Source organism: Pinus tabuliformis, chromosome J (assembly GCF_031772625.1).
Source record: "Pinus tabuliformis cultivar Carrire ecotype Pingquan chromosome J, CPIR1, whole genome shotgun sequence".
Taxonomy (NCBI): domain Eukaryota; kingdom Viridiplantae; phylum Streptophyta; class Pinopsida; order Pinales; family Pinaceae; genus Pinus; species Pinus tabuliformis.
Window position 1 is genome coordinate 828,876,790 of NC_142295.1, and position 18,651 is coordinate 828,895,440.

Sequence of the window (18,651 nt, forward strand, 5' to 3'; positions counted from 1 at the left end):
GGTCGATGCTTGTGTTAATTCCTATATCATGAATTGGCCTGCTATCCTATCTAACAACTTAGCTACCTCCATTATTGAATATCGACAAAAGAAAGCCTCCTCTTTAGGCAACCTCCCTCCCTTCTATTTCTTTGCTTATATTATGGATGCTATCTATTTTTGCATGACATTTCCAACCATGGGTTGGAAATGGACCATACAAGATCCTTACCCAATCCACCTCAGTCATAAACAAATATGGGAATCACATTACATACCTCACTTCTATAAAATATTTCATTCTATCATGTTTCCCCTACTCCAAGTGATTTTCAATGAGAAAGCCCCTAGGTTTTCCCAAGAAGCTGCAGTAGAAATACTTACAGTACGCAAGTATTTCATTGAGGAATGGTTCACCTACATTAGGGTTTTTCGTAGCACTGCTGATCCACAAGTCCTTCCTTTATATGTTTCTGATAAGTTATTAGCAAGGGAGATTGCCTATCAGACTGTAGGAAAGGGCCTGACTAAAGTTCTTAAAGATGGCAAGAAGTCATTATGGCCTACTTTCCCTATCAAATGTGGCTCTTTTACTTTAGCTAATTTTGTTCATGCCACTGAGGAATCAACACAAATGGAAGTCCTCAGGCTTCATACATTGCCTACAAGGCAATAACACCCAAACAAATTGGCATTTAATGTCATTACAGGACTAAAGCTCATGGCGCACAATCATGGAGATAATTACTTTGAGGATTTGTTACAATCAATGGTTTCCTTTGAGCAAGAACTTGAATGGGAAAAGGAGAACTTGAAACCCAAATATTTTCAAAGATTTTAGGAATTTGGGAATGAGAGGCTCCAGGTCATTCCAATGCATCTATTAAAGCCCGAGGATAAGCCTACCATAAGTAACAGTGTTGATAGCGCAACCCCTAGCTCTCAAAAGGACTCTCAAGTAAACACAGAGAATACACCAGACACAGGGAAAATCCAGGATAAAAACAACACTGTTGAGTCCAGAAGGAAGCCAGCTGAAAAACAAGTAATGGACACCCTAACCACAAAGACAAGTTGAAAGGCCCAAAGCACTAGTTCAGAGTAGGAATGGGATCAATTCAATCAAAAATTGCAAGACACTCCCAAGGCTCCAAATACTCAAGAAACAGAGGAATTCAAGGCTCCTCCGAAAATTCATCAAGATATAGAGCCCAAGTCTGTCGGTGAACAATCTACACGTATGGATCAAGAAGCAACAATGTCCCAGCATGCTGAAATTATCCCAGCTCTACCCACATCATATATTGTTTTGAAAGTGACAGATTTACCTCCACTTGATGTATTCTATAACCCTCTCCACAAGGCTATATGTTGGGTGTGGAGCCTGATTATCTTCTATATTCAAAGGTATCGCCACATAGGACCCCAGCTCGAAATGGGGGCGGCAACGCCGCCTGTAAAATGTTCGCTGCAGGGGGGGTCCAGGGGGGGTGACTGCGACCTTTGGGAGCCCCCCCCTTGGCGGGGGGTTTCGGGGCAGCGCCCCCGAAGCTAAAAACAGCTGTAAAATTGCCTTGTAAAAGTATAATAATTTCTAGTCAATCTGGGCCATTCATTAGGCGGATGATCTGACAGTAGAACTTATGTTTAGTTTAGGGTTTTTTGCCCTAGAAGGCAACCCCTCTCTTTGTATGAGGGTATTGTATTTAAGGCTGTGGGATAGATGTGTATTCTGTGAGCGAGAAACATAGAGGTGAGACTGAGAGAGAAAACAGAGGATATTACAGCGGATTTGCTGTAGGTTGTGTCTCTTCATTTTGCTGTATAATAAAAAGGAAGGACTGGTTGTTCGGGGTGGACGTAGCCCAAACTGGGTGAACCACATATATCTGTGTCTCTCTTGTTTTGTGCATTTTCTGTGTTTATATTTCTGCAATATTTTATGTGTTCCATTGCTCTGTAATATATAATTTTCTAACAACTGGTATCAGAGCCGAAGGTCTATTTGGCTGATAAACTCGCAGGAAAGAAGGGTTCCTGGTTCGAGTGGGAGCAATGGCGGAAGATGGTAAGTTTAGGGTCGAGAATTTTAACGGCCAAAACTTCTCGCTGTGGAAGATGCAGATGGAAGATTATCTGTATCAGAAAGATCTATACCTACCATTGGGCGGAAAAACAAAGATGCCGACGGGCATGAAAGACGAAGAATGGAACCTTCTCGATAGAAAGGCACTCGGAACAATACGGTTGTGCCTTGCTGCGTCAGTCGCCTTCAACATTTCGAAGGAAACCACGACAGAGGGTTTGATGCAGACGTTGTCGAAACTATATGAAAAACCCTCGGCCTCAAACAAGGTATTTCTTATGAAACGGTTATTTAATATGAATATGTCGGAAGGTGGATCTGTTGCAAACCATTTAAATGATTTTAATACAGTTACAAGTCAGTTATGTTCTGTAGGGGTAAACTTTGATGATGAAGTTAGAGCTCTGTTATTCTTGTGCTCATTACCAGAAAGTTGGAATGGTTTGGTAATGGCCATTAGTAACTCCATTTCTGGATCTAGTACTTTAAAGTTTGATGATGTTGTCGGTGCTATCCTTAGCGAGGAAATGCGACGGAAAAGCTCCGGTGAGACATCGGGAAATGCTTTGAGTGCAGAGTCTAGAGGAAGAAAAATGGAAAGAGGAAAGAGCTCAGGATATCGCAGTAAATCAAGGAAAGGCAGATCCAAGTCCAGATCGGGGATAGTGTGCTGGAAATGTGGAAAGAAAGGACACCTAAAGAAAGACTGTAGATCTCGGAAGGGAAAAGAAGGAGATGCACAGCAAGAAAACAATCATGAAGCAAATGTGACAGGTGAGGTGTTACAAGATGCTTTGATTCTTTCTTTTGAAAATATTACTGATTCCTGGGTGGAAGATTCAGGGTCTTCATTCCATGCCACACCTGATAAGAAATACTTTCATGACTATGTTCAAGGAGATTTTGGACAAGTTCGTCTGGGTGATGATAAACCCTGTAAAATCGTTGGAATGGGTAAGGTTCTTGTAAAACAGCAGAATGGAAACCAATGGCTATTAAAGGAGGTAAGGCATGTTCCAGATCTAAAGAAAAATCTGATTTCAACAGGGCAATTAGGCGGTGAAGGTTGTGTGACAACTTTCACAGATAAAGCTTGGAAGGTCACCAAAGGAGCCCTGGTAATAGCAAAAGGCGAAAAGGTTGGTACATTGTATTTATGCAATGGTATTTCTAACTTTGTTAATGCTTTAACTTCCAAAGGAGCAGATGCAGCATTATGGCATCATAGGCTCGGACACATGAGTGAAAAGGGGATGAAGATTCTTCACTCAAGGAATTTGTTGCCGGGTTTGAAGAATGTTGATTTGGACTTCTGTGAGAATTGCATTTATGGAAAACAGAAGAGAGTCAGATTTCTCAGAGTTGGGAAAGAAAAGAAGAATGAAAAATTAGAGCTTGTGCATACAGATGTATGGGGACCTGCTCAGGTATCATCTCTTGGTGGCTCTCGTTATTATGTTACTTTTATTGATGATGCAACTAGAAAAACTTGGATTTATTGTATTAAGAATAAATCTGATGTATTTGATACTTTCAAGAAATGGAAAGCTTTGGTTGAGATTGAGACAGGAAAGAAATTGAAGTGTCTTAGATCAGACAATGGAGGTGAATATTGCAGCAAAGAGTTTGATAGGTACTGTTCAGAGCATGGAATTCGCAGAGAGAAGACAATTCCAAGAACACCACAAGAAAATGGTGTGTCAGAAAGGATGAACAGAACAATCATGGAGCGTGCAAGGTGCATGAGATTGCATGCAGGATTGCCTTTACAGGTTTGGGCAGATGCTGTAGATACTGCTGTTTATCTAATAAACTGAGGGCCTTCAAGTTCCTTGGATGGTGGTGTTCCAGAGGAAGCATGGACAGGTAAAAAGGTAAACTACTCTATTTTAAAGCCTTTTGGTTGTGAGGCCTTTGTCCATATTGATAAAGAAAATAGAACAAAGCTTGAGGCAAAGTCAAAGAAATGTACCTTTATTGGATATGGTGTTAATGATTTTGATTATCGCTTATATGATTATGAAAATCGCAAAATCATTAGGAGCAGAGATGTAATATTCAATGAAAAGGTCTTGTATAAGAATCAGTTGCAGGAAAAGAAACAGGAAAAGGAAAACAAGGAATACGCAGTTCTTGATGAAATCACTGAAAAAGTAAAGGTGCCTGAAAATAATAATAATCAACAACCACAACAACAGCAACCACCACAACAGCAACAGGCACCCCAAACACCTGAAACTGGTGTTAGAAGATCTACCAAGATAGGTAGACCCCCTGAACGAAACTCTCCTTCATTATATTATTTATTGTTGACTGATTCCGGTGAACCCGAATGTTATGAAGAAGCAATGCAGGTTGAAAGTAGGAAGAAGTGGGAGGTAGCCATGGAAGAAGAGATGGACTCCTTAATTGTTGTGGGGAAAAATGCCTATGCAGGACGATCCTATCCACCTAAGGTGTGACAGTGCCTTAGCAACACACGAGTACAGCTATACTGGTTTCTTCCTTTACGAAATGTGAAAGAAGAGAGATCATTAGACTTACCGGTGTATTCCGTTTGTCCCTCAATCCAATCTCCCTTCTCTTAGGGTGTTCACAGCTACTTGCCTTCTTGCTTATCCAGCTACAACTTCCTGCAAGATCACAAGAGAACAGCTACTTGCGACAAGAGAACAACTACTTGAGACAAGAGAAGAACACTACACAAAGACAGATGTTCACATTCATAACTAGTTTAGGATTAGAAATAAACCAAATACACTAATACATTCATACATCAAAATACATCAGCATATAGGAGAAACCAAGATAGCTTTATTGATGAATAACAAGGTTCATGAAGAGATACAACCCAGAGGGCTCCAATCCAGCATCTCCTTCCCAGCAAATGGAATTCCTATCTTCAGCCCCTTCAAAGCATTAAGCACCCAATGATTCCAGTCTCAAACCAACAACAATTCTTTGCAATAACAAAATTCCAGCCCCTAGATCTCATGGAGGAGAGATCCATATATAGATGTTTGGAGAGAGGATGAGTCAGCTTGAGATCTGACTAGTGTCCTCTCCCTCTGTCATTTCTTGAGTCCACCTGGAGGTTCTTGCTTCCACTTGGAGATTTGGAACCTCTTACTCATCACCAGTCGAATTCCCTGGGGCAAGTGTCATTTTGGAAGCTTCCTGGGTTTTGACACCTCGAGAAATGAGCCTGCCACTTCTCCATTCTCATTCAGCACAGGTAGCCTTTGTTCCAGTTGACATTCAACGCAGGTAGCCAGTGGAGCCATTGACATTCAGCGCAGATAGCCAGTGGAGCAATTGACATGATCCTGAATTGACTTGTTTTTGAGTAATTTCAGGTGGAGAACTTCTGTGAATTGCTGTGGTTTGTTAGCCTTGTTCCTCTAGGGGTAGGAACAACATGTTTAGGGACTTTGGATCCCTTAGATTATGGACATTTCATGCTCAATGCTGTAAGGCACAAAAATGTCTATAACAGTTGCCCCCTAAAGTATGAGGCTGTTTATCGGGCAAAATGCTTTATCAGGGGGATCCGAAGTTCATCCAATGCTGGGAGGAGACCTGTAATACAATACAATACAATACATTATTTTTCATATTGCTTTCATGATCTAGCTGAGGCGGGAATTCCCATGCTCAACTTTATAAATTCATTTTTCTGTACAAAGAACAAACAATCATCTGATGATAGACTGATAATTTTGATGAAATTACCATCCTTTGAGTAGGATGATTATCTGCTGCAATGATGTACATGTCAATGTCTTTATCTTTCCTGAATATATATCGCAGCCCGGATGGATGAAACTAGATCCGGGGTCTTCAAACTCGTTCGATCTTCACTCTAAGTACAAGTCGATCCATGTGAGAATTGTTCTGAAGTCGAACATGGAGAGACATCGCTTGATTACCGGTCAATGATGTAAACCGTTAACAAGCGTGAGAGGAATCACCGATAATGATAATGACCCTCAAGGTACTGCAGTACAATTCGCGTGGTGTCAATAAAGGACTTGGCGTCGAACACCACGCAAAATCTTTCGGTCGAAAGTCATTGATGTATACCTGTCGCCGGAAGTGAGAAACTTGCCATTGTGGCATGCAAGCTTCAAAGTACTGAAGGGGTTGTTCCTAGATCAACTTCTTGGATAATGAGCTGATGTCGACAAGAAGCGATCCATCACAGGAGGGCCTTAATGAATCCCACATTAGTGACACGGAACGGAGCTAATGATTTTAATGGAGGTGAAAACGATCTGTGACATATGATTTAGGGTGGCGGTCATGAATGGATGAAGGATAATGTATGGCAGTGGATGGGACCCGGTTGACTTTTTCTGAACGACTTCTCTTGAACATATGGCGACACTGATGCGATGGATTGGTAGCATTACCCCAAATATGGATGGTATGGCGAGACCATGGATGTGACCGGTGAATGAAACAACCCAACCCGAATGTGGTACGGAGGAAAAGTGTCATGTTCAAGAGCGACTTGCTACCATCAAAGTTTTCTTTAGTTTCTCCCAATTTTTCCCCAGTCATTGCTGACCAGTACCTCTTTATTTTTGTCAAGCTTGAGGAGGATAACATATGCTTGTTCTATAACCTGCCGTTCGGGCAAGCCCATCGCTATGTTTTAACGAGCCTAGCGATAGGGAAACTCATTCTCGTCTAAAGACAAGTTTGTCGCTATTTAATGATTTTAACGAGTCTAACGACAAGGATAACTTGGTTCTTTTCATTTTTAGAGAGTTTGAAAAGATACATAAAGTCAACTCCCAAAATTCCTTTTTCGTCATCTAATCCCTTAAGTCTGAAAAAGTATAAAACAATACAGAAGGGATGAGTTTTCGATAGCTTTGACAAGCCGAACAAAACAAGCGCTCGATCTTTTTGTGCAATAATCCCTCAGGTCCAAAAAGATTAAAATCTAGAGGAGGGATAGCTCTTCCTGTCCTTTAACGAGCTGGAAGGCCAAGGACTCGGCAATCTTTTCATATTTTACGAGTCAATTGAAAAGAGCTTAAAGAAGACTCGTCTTTTGAGGAACGAGTGATAAACAGGGTTAGCAGCAGATTCCAGGTACACGTTGGAATTTTCCAATCACGGCAGTGTCACAAGGATGGCTAGGTGAAATCACTCTTCATAGTTGTTCCTCAAAATGGGTAAACAATCATATGGAGGTGAACAATCGGCCAAATGAAAAGTGGAGGTGACAGGTGCAAACACGACCAAGGCTTTAATGGCTGATGATATTACATTCACAGTGGTTATTTACCGGGTAGTTCATTTTTTAACGAGCTTAAACACGGGTGGAAACATTTGCTCGAACTTATGTTTATTTTTTAACGAGCATGAACTATGTGTTAAAACTGCTCGGATCTTGCGTTTATTTTTTAACGAGCATGAACTTTATGCTAAAACTGCTCGATATTATATGGTCAAATTTTTTATTTTTACCATGACTAGATTTGCCCTTTTCAAAGATAGTACTGTATCCTCAATTGCTGCATCAAACTTAGTTAGAAATGAATAATATTTGCATGAAAATGAGATCATAACCCTAATATTTCGATTTGAACTACGTAAAAAGCCATTAAAAGGTGTTTTTACCTCTCATTTTATCATTTCATTTGAACTTGGTTTGTTGGAGCTCTGGAGGTGCCTCTTCCCCCTTGATTTTCACCAGCTGAGTCTGGGAGATTCTGTGGACGATTTTCGGCACCGTCTGGACCAGGTAGGAGCTAAACTATAGCTCTTTCTCTTCATCGTTTCCTTTTTCCATTCTGTGCCTGTTTTCCTGTTCCCATGAGCCCCTGGGGTTTTGCTAGGGCGCTCTGCCATCAGCGCAGGCAGTCCATTCGAAACCTGCGTTGAATTTCAAGCTGCCTTAAGGCAGTTTGACCTTCAACGCAGGTAGGACACTAGCCACTTGCGTTGATCATAGAAAAGCAGTTCTATGGCACAGTTTTTGATGAAATTTTTCCCATTTTTCATCAAATCCAGGATCTTACTCTTTCTCTTGTTTTTTTTGCAGGGACTTTTGAGCAAAATGACCCTCACATGGTGAGAACGAGAACATGAAGAGGAGGACATGATTGCCCTCCATGACCCTGTCACGGTGAACGCGCTGCGGAACTATGGCCTGCTGAAGTTCTTCCGTATCTCTAGCATGAGAGCACAGATTTCTCTACTGCAGTATATGCTTGATGCTTGGGATCCTATCAACCAAGTATTTCAGATCAGGAGCAAATCCATCCCTTTGACCGTGGTAGACATTTACTTCTTGACTGGTTTGTCGAGGCGGGGTGCCCCCATTTCTTTGTCTGGTTCGGCCCGAGGGAATGATTCCATGAGAAATTATGTCCGCCAGTATTGCAGGGAGGGATCCCAGCCGAGCAAAGACGGCAAGGTTGTTATCCGTGAGATTACTGACAGGTCTCTCAGGTCCATTCTGTATACTATTGGTAGGATGGCCGGTAGCGCATCTCTACATGTTGCTAACAGAACTTACGTGCAGCACGCCTTGGAGTGTCTCCAACCGAAAGTATTCAACTGGTGTGATGCAGTACTTCTTCAGATGAAAAGTCAGTTGAACAAGGTAAAGGACGGGAAGCTGAAGAACTTTGGATATGGTTCTATTCTGACTGCCTTTGCCTTGGAGAAAATACCACTGATGCAGCCTCAGTATATCGCACTCGACTTGCCTTCTCCTACCGAGCCACGCATGCAGAGATGGGTTGATCACATGTCTAGGCATGCTGGTCAATCTCAAATTTCTTTCACTGATACCTTCTTCAGGTGGTTCGAGCGTCAGGAGATGGTCTACTCCGCGTATCCATATGTTGGTATGGATTTCCGAGGTGATCCGGACTTGTTACTGCCGGATGGCGAACAGTGGGGCGCTATGGGTAAAATCTTTGACCATATTACTGTTTACTGTTCTTATTTATAATGTCCTTGTGCTTTATTCTATCAAGACTTTAATCAAACTCATGTGTGCATGCAGATTTTGGTCCTGTTCGTCCAGCAGCTCGCCCGAAAGCGCTAGTTGCTACCCCAGTAGGGGAGACTGCTGGGAGGGTTATTGTCCGCGACCTTGATGTGGTAGAGACTCTTACAGTTGTGCAGGAGCAGGTTGAGAGCCTTACTCTCGGCATTCCCGATGTGAGGATTGATGAGTTACCTTTACAGTTGCAGCGACATACTACTGGTGTGCCTAGACGATGGACTCGTCTCTTGTGCATGATTGCACAGGCCGTGACGTGCTATCATGAGCATCACTAGGCTAGGGTGCCCCCTAGCATTTTTGAGTTTTTGGGTCATATGACCGATTTTTGTCTTGGTTACAGAACATTATGTATGAACGATAAACAGCTTATATATATATTTTTATTTTCGAGGTTTATTTTGGTTGAGTTATATGATCCATATGTACAACATTGATGATGTGTCTCTTTTTATAAATGTCGCAAATGTCTATCTAACACATAGTTTGCTAATGAGTCGGTTAATGTGTTTAAGTTTCTGGAAATATGCTGGTATTGAATTGAATCAAATTGTCTTTCCAAAATCTTAACCCTTAGGAACATGCGATAAATAGTTGGATTGCGAACGGAATATATACCATTGAGTTGTAGTATTACGAGTTGTGAGTCTAGCCTGACAATTAGTCGGCATATACCATGGGTTATGGCATCACAGAGTAGTTCTATCAATGCGCTATACTCAGCGATGTTATTCGTTGATTGCCCAATACACACACCTCTGAAACTTACTAACTTGCCGCTTGGATAAAAAATGGCCCAGGCTGCGGAGGATAGGTTCCGCGAACTACGACTCGCTCCGTCGGCATATCCAACACATGTCTCCAGAAGGTTTGACATCTGCAATAAATGTAAAAAGGGGGATCACTCGACCAAAACAAACACTTTAGCGAAAACAAAATACAACAAAAGCATACAGGTTACTATTTAAGCATAGTAACGCTTGAGGTACAACCCATTACGGGGTTGCGCCAGTGGAATTCCGTCATAATCCATTAACTCGTAGGTTCCTTTTGCTAACACCTGTTTAACAATATAGGGGCCCATCCATAAAGAATTAAATTTACCCGCTCCCAATTTATCGGATTCTTGGTCATAAAGCAAGACCAAGTCACCTTCTGAGAAGACACGGGGTTTGACATTTTTGTCGAACTGCGCCTTGACTCGTTTCTTATGGGCTTCATTAGCCAAAGCGGCATCACGATGGGTTTCATCCAATTGGATTAATTCCAAGAAACGAGCCTCTTCTTCCGGAGTTCCGGGGAGGAGATCAATTGCGAGTTTAAGCGACGAAATTTCACACTGGATTGGCAAGACTGCTTCTAGGCCATACACCAGTTGGAAAGGTGTGAACCCGGTCGCGTTCTTTACCGATGTTCGGTAAGCCCACAGAGCTAAGTACAGGATTAGGTGCCACCTTCTTTTGTGAACCCCGATCATCCTTTGCAACATACGCTTCAGGACCTTGTTGATTGCTTCAACTTGTCCGTTGGCTTGCGGATAATACGGGGTAGAGCTGTCGTGAGATAGCCCTAGCTTGGCAGCTAATTCAACCATCATGTGATTGCGAAAATTCGACCCATGATCTGTAACTATAGCCTGTGGTACGCCGAACCTGGCGACTACATGATTGAAAAAGAAAAGGGCAGCTGTTTCACCAGTATTATCTAATGTAGGCATCGCCTCGGCCCATTTGGTAAAATAGTCAACAACGACTATAATATACCCATGCCCCCCGGTCGAGGTGGGGTTACATTGCATGAAATCGATGCCCCATTTGGCGAAGGGCCCAGCAGCAACTATTGGCTGTAAAGGTGCGGGTGGTCTTCTGGTTTTCCTATCGAAAATTTGACAAGCATGGCAACTTCTGACTGCGGTTATGCAATCTTTGAACATGGTTGGCCAGAAATATCCTGCTCGTAAGATTTTCTGTGCTGTAGCATATCCAGATTGATGCCCCCCACACGCGCCTGAATGACACTCATTCAGGGCTTTTTCGGCCTCTTCATGGGTGAGACACCTCCTCAGAACTGTATCGATACCACGACGGTAAAGCGTATCACCGACGATCATGTAGTCTTTTGCTTGGTATCGTATACGTTTCTGTTCTGAGTGAGAGGTGTCAGGCCTGAATTTTTGGGTTTGGAGATATATTATTATATCTCCATACCACTCATCGCTTGCAGATATCAGAAACAAACTTTCATCCACGATTGACTCTTCTGATGTTTCATCGTTGGACGACGATGGGAGATCGCACAATAATTCTGCGAAAACTAAAGCTTTCTTTGATTTGGATTTTACAAATTCCAGATCAAACTCTTGAAGGATGGCTATCCATTTTGAATACTTGCCCCCCAGCAACTGTCGCGACAATATATAAGTCATGGGGTTGCAATCTGATAGAATGGTAGTTTTCCGAAAGAGGACATAATGTCGAAATCTTTGTATCGCTTGAACAGCAGCGAGTGCTAGCTTTTCAACATAAGAATACTTGCTTTCTGTATCATTCAAGTTTTTACTTAAATAATATATAGGATGTTCAATTCCATCAACTTCTTGAACTAAAACCATCGCAATGGTCGTATCTGCTGCAGCCAGATACAGGTTAAAATCTCTTTGATAGTCTGGGGCATACATTAATGATGCTTTTACTAGAGAATCTTTCAGAGCATCAAAGGAAGCTTGTGCCACCTGATCCTAGACAAAAGGTACATCCTTTTTCAAAAGATGAGTATAACCTTTAGCAAGTTCTGCGTAATTTGGAATGAACCTCCTCAGAAAGTTTGCTTTCCCTTGGAGTTTCTGAATCCGAAGCAAATTTGAAGGTGGAGGCAAATTAATGATTACCTGAACCTTGCAAGGGTCGAGACGAATCCCATCCTTAGAGACTACAAAGCCAAGTAAACGACCAGAACCGACGCAAAATACACATTTGTGCGGATTGAGTCTTATCTTGTAGTGTCGGCAACGTAGAAATATCGCTCTTAAATGCTGCGGATGATCAGTCCGCTTTCGCGAATGAGCCGAAAGGTCGTCGAGATATGGTTGAACTATGTTCTTGATGTCATGGAAGGCATAATTCATTGCCCTCTGAAACGGCGCCCCTGCGTTCTTTAAACCAAAGGGTAATTTTCGATAAGCGAATGTGCCCCACAGACAGATGAATGCAGTCTTTGACTGGTCCTGTGGGCGGATATTTATTTGATTATACCAGGAAAATCCATCCATAAATGAAAAGATTTCACATCTGGCGCATTCACCAATTATCTGGTCGATAAAGGGTGTAGGGTAGTTGTCCTTAGGACAAGCTTGGTTTACATCCCTATAATCGACACACACTCTAATTGTCCCTTGTTTCTTCATAACAGGGACAATATTCGATACCCAATCGGTTAGAGGAACCGGGTAAATGAAGCCAGCATGGAGAAGTTTTTCAACTTCTGCCTTAATGGCAGCGACCTTCTTGGGGTGCACCTGCCGAAGCCGTTGTCTTACTGGTTTGACATCAGGATACATTTTAATTTCATGTTCAACGATACTCGAGTCAATGCCTGGAATTTCATCATATGACCAAGCAAAGACATCTCTGAACTCGCGAAAAAGAGCGTTATATATTTCCAGTTCTGAAGGGGAACAACCTTTGCCGACCTAAATATTCTTTACAATATTTGTCTTAGTCGAGATATTTATGGCTATACTCTCTTCAATATTGGATAAGTTTCGCTCGAACTCCACCGTATTTACAGTATTTGATAGGAATTCAAAAACTAAAGGGTGATAAAGTTCATGTTGAGTATCTTCTTCATATTCCGGAAGAAGGGAACGATGGTGGCAATCATTCCATGGTGCCCCCTCAATCAACATTGATTGTAGAATTCCTTCGTTAGTCCCATGTACTTTCGACCAAGGATCTAATGGGGTACCATATTCTCTAGACCTATCTACCCAAACGCTTGATGAGCGTTGATTTGGGTTCGCCTCCCACGCCCGAAACATTGATTGCTACAATATTTCTATAGGGCTTGGGGGCAAAACAATTGCATGATCCATGTCGACATCGTCTTCTGAGACCTTCGTGGAAGATATCATGTTGCATGCTCTTACTAATGCTACTTCCCCTATATAGAATGGAGGTGGAAGTGCGAAAGTTCCCATTAATGTGGGGTCTTTCAGTAGGCCTACTCCGATGTCTTGAAGCGAATGGTTGCTTCCATGGATCATGGGAATGCTTCCTGTAACTTGTGAACCATTAGGGAGGAAGTCTTGTTGGTCGACGATCGTAATCCCTCCTTCAAACGGGAATGTGATCTTCCTAAAATAAGTCGACACAACAGCTGCCATGGCATATATCCATGGTCTTCCCAGTAGGATGTTGTAGTCAAGATTCCCATCGATGACTTCGACATCTATTTCTACTGTTTTTCCTCCTAGTTCAACCTTCAAGTTATTAAGGATACCCAACGGGGTATATGTCCTTCCGTCGAATGCTTTCAATGTCGTCGAAGATCGCGACAAGGTCGGAGATCCTAAAGTCTTCCAGCAACTCATCGACATAATACATGTAGATGCCCCCTCATCAATAATTGTTCGGTGAACAGTCTTGTTGAGGGCTTTCACTTGAATAAGGAAAGCTAGTTGAGCTGGTAACTGAGGATCATATCCTTTGTGATTAAACGATACAAGATCGGAATCCTTGGGGTCAACCCCACCAATAGCCGATAACAAAGCCTGCCTTTGGGATGGGCAATTTTGTAGTACTTCAAGAGACGACATAGAGGATGGCGATTGGGCCAAATCTTCCACTATGTTATAATGCTGTGCCGCTCTGGCGCGAGGATTAAATGTCGACTTGTGTACTACTCCCTTTGGCGGTTTTATTGTTAATTCAGGAATGATGGGTGGTACAACTTCTGTTGAAGTTGTTGTCGAACTACTTGGTTGATCTTTACCTTTGTCGTTCGACAGCTGCGGATTCCCGTAATCTTTGTTCCTTGTCGAAATCAAAGCATCATTCTGTTGTTTTGAAACCGACAACATAAGCACTTGCGACGGGGAAGCATTTCCACTATCAACCAGATTTTGACCTGGATTGGGAAATGGATCAGTTAACACAGCTGAGGTTTGCGAACTTTTGAAGAACCTTTTAAGCTCAGCTTTATAGGGACAATTTTTTGTCCAATGATCCTCCTCATCACATATTTGACATGGATATTTCCTATTTCCAGGAGGGTTTGAAGAAGTTTTTTCAGGGGATGACTCACCCTGTTTCTTCTTTTTCCCCTTGTTTTGTTTCTTCTTGCTCCCTAGTTGTTTGGTTTCTTTGCCTTTATCCGCTGATACGGCATTTACTTCCGAAGCAAGAATTTCATCTTTTGCATTTTGATCTGAATTCTTACGGGCTTTCTTAGACGAAGCCTTTGTCGATTTCGCGTTTGCCGTGCCAATCACGCCATCGCCGGCATGAGAGTCACTATTGGATTTAGGAGGAGGAGGAATTGAGAATTCCGGTCTAGGGGCGTCAGGTATTTTGTCGTAGAGCGTGCCAGACTGAGTATAAACTAAGTCTAGATATTGTGCACGAGCAATAACTTGCTCCTCCGTTACGACTCCCCCCTTTGCCACATCTTCTGTTATAGCAGGAAGTAAAGACTTTATAAACCATTCAGCCAACAGCTGATCGGGAACGTATGTTTTCACCATCCTACGACGACGACGCCACTCATGTATATGATCGGATATATGAGTGGCAGTTGTCTACTTGAAGTTGGTTAATATTTTTGTTCCCGTTTCATACCTTATTGGTAATTGAAAATGGGTTAAGAAAGTCATGGCTAGGGAGCTAAAATTGTCGAACAAGGCTCTAGGTAACTCAATATACCATTTTGCCACTGGACCCATTAACGTCCTCTGGAAAAGGCGAAGCCTTATCGAATCATCATTTAAGGTGTTTGAGGAACACCACAGATGAAAAGTCATCACATGATTCGATGGGTCTTCACCTGGATTTCCATTGAATTTAGGAATGTCAGATGGAAGTTTGTGAGGAATCGTTGGCCACCAAGGGGCATAAGCAATCGGATCGTTGGTTAGCTGGTGTAAATCGGGTAACTCTAAAGTTGCCACAAATGCTAACTATTGATTCAGGTTAGGTGAAGCATAACCAGGGTACGATGGAATCGCTTGAGCAGTGCGCCTTTGCATACCAGCATAATGTAATTGATGTTGGTATGACTGATACGGTTGGTGGACTTGACCACTGTAAAGTGGTTGGTTTTGACCGTTTTGAATGTACGGTTGTCCACTGTTCGCAAAGATCTGCTGCTCAGAACCTTGGTACACTTGCTGGAATTGTGGTTGTTGGTATTGCACCAGCCACGGTTGTGAAGCCATGTTCTGTTGTGCTATACTAACTGTTGGACCAAGGTGTGGGGTAATTGTACCCGTTTGGACCTGTGTCGCCCCACCAGTTGGCGATTGTGGTTGTGTCCCAGGGTCAAGGGGCTGTTGCATTACAACCTGAGAAATCTGAGGTTGACATACAACAGGCAACGTTTGAACTTGTGACACAGTTACAATAGCCGGTGTGGTTGGGATGTTCGACATAGGTACACACTGTTGCATAGAATATACAACCCTTGGTTGTTGAGGTAGCATAGGTACCCAACCACTTGATGTAATTCCAGTATAACCTGAATACTGTTGTGAACTCCCGTATGGGTACCCTCCCGGAGGGGGTAATGAAAGGGCATACTTCCCCCCATACGGTAGCAATCCGGAACTCAAGGGGATTGTTTGTCCTTGGGGACTGGATTGCCCAAATTGACCTCCAAATGGATCAATCTGGCGGGTCTCAACATAAGAGTTGCCGGATATTATTCCGGACAAACAAACTGGAACAGACCACACTATCGAAATAGTCCCTTGGTGGACTCCTTCTAGCTGTTGCGAGCTAGTCGGGACAGATGGTATGCCGGCAAACATTGTCGGAGTGACGGCAGGGGCTTCTATTGTTGCTGTGTCATTTAACACAGTCCTAGATGTTGACGGTTGTTCAGACATTTTGAGTCTATCCAATAGATTTCCTAGCGATTCTACAGGAACTTCCACTTGTGGTGGATTAACTTCTGATGAAGGAAATAGAGTGACCCCGACTCCAAAATGGGTTGGAGTACTTGCTTGCGGATCCTCTGTAATTTCCTCTATCGCAATCAAACCAGGTGGAAGAGGAAGACCGTCAGGTCCGTAAAATATTTTTGGTGCCGAAGAAGGGGTTGAATTGACAGCGATAGTTGTTTGAGGAGCAAGACTCTCCGAACCGGTTACAGATGGAACTGGTTCAGTAACGCAAGTATTTGCCCCCAGACTAGGATCAGTGTTACTGTCCCTCTGTGGCTGTTGAACTTCTTCTATAGAGGAAGGGTTTCCAGAAATGTTTGGAGTAACCAGAATCTCAGACGTGGTTGGAACACCTGTTCTAACTTTGATAGGAGATTTCGAACCGGTTAAACAAGTTCGCTTTGTCTGTAGTATTTTCGATTCTGGAGACAAAGACGGTTGACTCGTAAGCCTCCGCGAACGATGAGGTTTCAATTGACTTTCTTCCACGATTGTGGATTACTCGATCAACCAAAATACAAAACGGGAAAGTGTGTTTCCGAATTAAATGAATTTTTTAGACGCTTTTAGACACAACTTTCTTTTTCACTTTTAAAGAGTCGAGAAAAAGCTAAAGATGACTCTAGTCTCCTTCGATGTTTTAACGAGCCCGAAGTGACAAATGCTCTGATGGACTTTTTCTGTTATAGAGTCTGAAAAAGGCCAAAAGAAACTGCTCTGGAGTTCTAGGGAGAGGGTGTGCCAAACTTTTCGCAAAACCGCAGAATACTTTTTAAGGTACGGGCGGTTGATCTTCGTGAATGTTGTGTTCACTGCATTGCGATCAGTAGGGCAGCCGACACGGCTTCCTAAGGATAAAGGATATATGCCTATAGGGGTCACCCAATATATACGCGATGGTACGTGGGAGTACAATCCGTACTAGCGCTATCGTCCCTCAGGAGGAATCACCCACCTTCCACGAGATCGACAGTCACTAGGCTTAACGACGCCGGAACACGTCTCTAGCCTAGACCTCTATGTTGTGCGTTATGTTACAAAGCGTTGTTAAGTTCATTCAATTTATTTTAGGTTGATATTTTTAAAGTTTTCCTTTCAAGGTTCACCACGAGATGTATGATACAAATTCCTAAATGCAGTCTAAAGATGATAAGCAAGCTTTATATCTTTTCAACTTTGAAAATCCTAGCTACTAAGGGAAAAGAAAGACACCATCTTTTCTCAAAGAGCAGTCAGCACACTCTAATGCACTTTTCCTAAATCCAACATGCAAACTTATCAAATGCAAATGCACAATGCAGGTGTTTGTTTTCTGCTTTCTTAGTATTGATGCCTATAAAGAAAGCTTTTTGCACAACTTTGAATTTGCTTTTAAATGATCAATACAAACAAGTTCACTTTTTCGAAATCAGAGAAGATAGAAGAGATTATAACACTTAACGATTTTCGAAATAAATACTTGTTTTGACACTTAAAAGAGACAAATCCAAACCAATAAGCAAAAGTAAATGTATAATCAATCTGCAAACAGCCAATGAACTCTCTTCTAAGATCACAATCAACAGATCTGAATCAAGGGCTACAGGATGACTATTTCACTCATGCAAAGGAAAACTGTAAATGACGCCACAAACACATAAAAACACTCACAGTCTTTTTGTACAAAAGGAGGCGGAATCCAAGCAAAGAAAAGGAGTTATCTGACTGGTACCTATGTTGGTTAAAGGCTGCAAAAAACAGAGATCAAAACAGGGCAACAGAGAGCAGAGAACCCTAGCTGCACAAGGCCAAACTGGTTCAGCGCAACCTCAACGCTGAGGATTTGACAATCAGCATAGGTAACCTTCACGGGACCTGCGTTGAAATGTAGACTGCCTTCACAGCAGTTGCGCTGAAGGAGAAACTCTCGTTTCTCCTGGGTTCTGGGTCACAAATTGCTCAAAAATCAACAGTTTCAGGCCAAATCAGAAACACAAGCAAGGTATAATCAAAGGGATGCTTTGAAAGTAAATAAGATCTATCACAAGGATCATCAAATCATTTGTGGATCCATTGTTAAGATCATAGACAAGTCCAGCAACTGGATCAAAGCAGCAACTTTCTACTTTGCATCCAGGAAAGATGCAGTTCGATTGTTACTATCAAGTCTATGATGCAAACAATGATAGAAACAAAAATAAAAATGACTAAACAAATCTCCCCAGTGGAGTCACCAATTTGTTGTGGGGAAAAATGCCTATGCAGGACGATCCTATCCACCTAAGGTGTGACAGTGCCTTAGCAACAAACGAGTACAGCTATACTGGTTTCTTCCTTTACGAAATGTGAAAGAAGAGAGATCAATAGACTTACCGGTGTCTTCCGTTTGTCCCTCGATCCAATCTCCCTTCTCTTTGGGTG